We start from the raw sequence: 3,307 nt of genomic DNA, 5'->3' as shown, positions 1-3,307 counted from the left end.
ACATCTTGTAGCCAATCATCAACTTGAAAATGGCATTACAGTCCCAATTACAATTACATTGAATATTCGGATGAAACTAAAGTTTAAGTGACATATTAGAAGTAGTTTTCCATCACTTAACACAAACTAACCTCTTTTGCTTAAAAAAGCTACTGACCTTTGTTTTTTAGGCTTACAATGAATGACAATGCAATTTTTTATTTTTTCATTATATCTCATGTTCAACTAATAGCGTCCCCATAGTAAAATTTTGTTAGGTATCTAAACATTTAGTTTTAGTTCTTAAATGACAAAAAAAAATGATATAGCAAGGATGTGATGTATTTCAACTACAAATTTAATATAGCTACATTTTGCAGCCAATCATCAACTTGAATATTCGAACGAAACTAAAGTTCAAGTTGTTGGTGTAAATAAATATTCATTTTGGATATTATTACACTTACTTAAGTTAACTTAGGATAATGCATCTCTTCGTAGTTTGGATTTGAGACACTTAGGGAAGTGTGCACATAGGGATAGAGCTTGTAGGAGAAATTCCACCTTTTGTGGTCTTATTTTGCTGTTACACTCCACATTCGGTGGGTCATCCACCTCTTGTGGAATATTATATTATTTCTCCTACCTACCCCTAGTATTTCTTACCTACCCTTGTTTCTCTTGTTAATTTTACTCTTGTGCACTCATATCATAAGATTTCTTCTTTTTTTTGTATTCCTTCTTCACATGCCCTCTCTTCGCATAGTTCCAACACTTTATTCTTCTCTTCCCTAGGTTATTTTTTTTATCATTTATATTTGGAGATCTACTTTTCCTTTTATCCTCTTTAGACCCTCATTTTTTCTTAAACGTTCCCTAAGCATGCAAGGCATTTTTCAGACCATTCATACATTTTCTTTCCATATCATCTTAAACATATAGTAATGGTACTCTCTATTTTTATTTTTACACTACTACCACTAACAAGAACAATTTTTTTTTTCAAGTATTAGGTAAATTAAAAAGCAATTAAATGCATCAATATTCGTCTTGCATCTTAAAATATAAAAAATCTTTTATCTCCAATCAAATTAAAAGTATTTAAATGATTTGCAATAGGATTGCCATATTTTATTTTCAAGAATATAATCATATTTTGAAATATAATTTATTTGTTAGGCTTTTGGTTCGGTAAATGCCACCTATCCTCTTCGATCTATCTTTTAGGCAACAATTTCCTTAGAGACATTCAAAAGAAAAAAATCAACAAGACACCACCAAACGGATCCCCATCTATTCTTACCCAAACTTAGCTAGTCTTGATTAGATATTCAGGATGGATTTTTATCTTCTTCAATAGCTCTCCACTTATTTGTTTCCTTAAAAAGATCTTCTATCTTTAACTCTCACATCTTGTTATTAGTGGCATTGAATTTATGAAAAAATCAAATGAGATGTAGAGACCATGTTTTTCAATCTTTACAAAAATATACAAAATATATAATGTAAAAGTTCCCACTATGTAACAAAAACAAAATCAACAATTAATAGAAATACACCCTTTTTATGTAGAACTTTTACCTTTGATACACAATGTTGGGAAACAAGGTTGAAGCTATAACAAAATCTTCTTCATAATGTATGAAAATCTAATATTGTTTCTTATTACAAGATCACCATAATTTAATAATGTCTGAAGAGGTATACATACCTGAAATTTTTTTTTAAAAAAAGAGACAACCATATAAACATAGGTTTTACATGGAGAAACCCTTTCAGGAAAAATATCCACTAGAGATATGGGACATGTATATAGTAATTTTTAATATACATTATATACAATATCATCAACTACCACTCTAAAATATGATAACATTTTGGTAGCACCTAAATACATATAAATAATGATCTCTTAAAACAACTATCCCATACCTCCAATATATAGGCAATGAGAGATCCCAAAACTAAAAAATAATTTTAACAATATAATGGATTTACTAAAACCAAGGTATCTCGTAATAACAAATGCTTACTTTGGACAACATCTTCTAGCAATAGTAAATACATCAATAAATTTACTTAATTGTTGCATCAGCTTAATCAATGAGTCTCCATGTAGAATACACAACCACAAAGGTATCATTGAACATTAATTGCTTGACGACTCATATCCTCAACTGCAATGCTCTATTTTGGAGACGAGACACTAAATGGGGCCCCTATTTATCATTAAAATATTTATAAACTCCTCTTCTAGCACTTAGGAATGGGATAATGTCTTAAATTAAATTGAAGTTAACTATAAGTGCCGCAATAGCTCTCCACCTCCTCCATTGATGCGTATAAAAAACAATGTCAAGACTCATGGAAATCTAGATTACAAATTATTTCTCTAGTTACACCCTAGGTATTCTTGTACACCTTCCAAGAGTGTTGGAGACACTTAAAACATATATAAGATTGTATTCAAATGAAACCTTAATCCTAACAACCTCCAATATAAGAAAGTAGCTACTTATCATTGGAATTAATCATGTGAGTGGAATAATGTGAGATGTAAATATGAAATCTTGTATCAAGGAACATGCTCCATATGGGAAAGAATATTTAAGGAACAAAAGTCTGTGAAGGGGAAAATTATGATGCTACTCATGTATAAAAATATGGCAATGACAAAGTAAATATAAAGGGGGTTGCATGATGTCCCTCAACTAAACTCAACATTTATATTACTACAAGACCATAGTGAAAGTGAAATAATGCAATAAGAAGCGTTTAAGGCATAGTAAATGTCATGAGATAAATGATAGCATCAATGATGCCAATAATAAGTGTGAATAACATGTGTAAATAAGACATTGAAAGGCACAAATGAATCTATATCTTAGATGCTAAAAATAGTAGATTCTACGATAGTTATGATAGAGGCATGACATATCATTAATCAAGCATGACATGATGAGCTATTTGGTTATACAGTTATATATACAAATTTAAAATATAATTTTTTAATTATTTTTCCCTCCAAGAGGGACATTGGATTTTGTGGGTCAAGTTGGGTATAAGAAAACATTTTAAGTTTTATTTAGTAACTATCAATTCATTTTTTACAATAATTTTCAGTATGAACTTTGGATTTATAATCCTCTCTTGGAGAATTTCGCTCAAGATTACATTGGAGCATAAGGATTTGTAGAAGTTTTAATCTTTTATATTTTGTGTTGATTTTAGGTTATAATTTTTAACCTTTTGTAGTTTGTGTTGATTTTAGGTTGCAAGTGAAATTGGAATGCATAGTTGTCGGTGTAGTTGGAGTGGATTGTGAATT

The sequence above is a fragment of the Cryptomeria japonica genome, unplaced genomic scaffold (genome assembly GCF_030272615.1).
Source record: "Cryptomeria japonica unplaced genomic scaffold, Sugi_1.0 HiC_scaffold_782, whole genome shotgun sequence".
Taxonomy (NCBI): Eukaryota; Viridiplantae; Streptophyta; class Pinopsida; order Cupressales; family Cupressaceae; genus Cryptomeria; species Cryptomeria japonica.
This window is presented reverse-complemented; position numbering follows the sequence as displayed.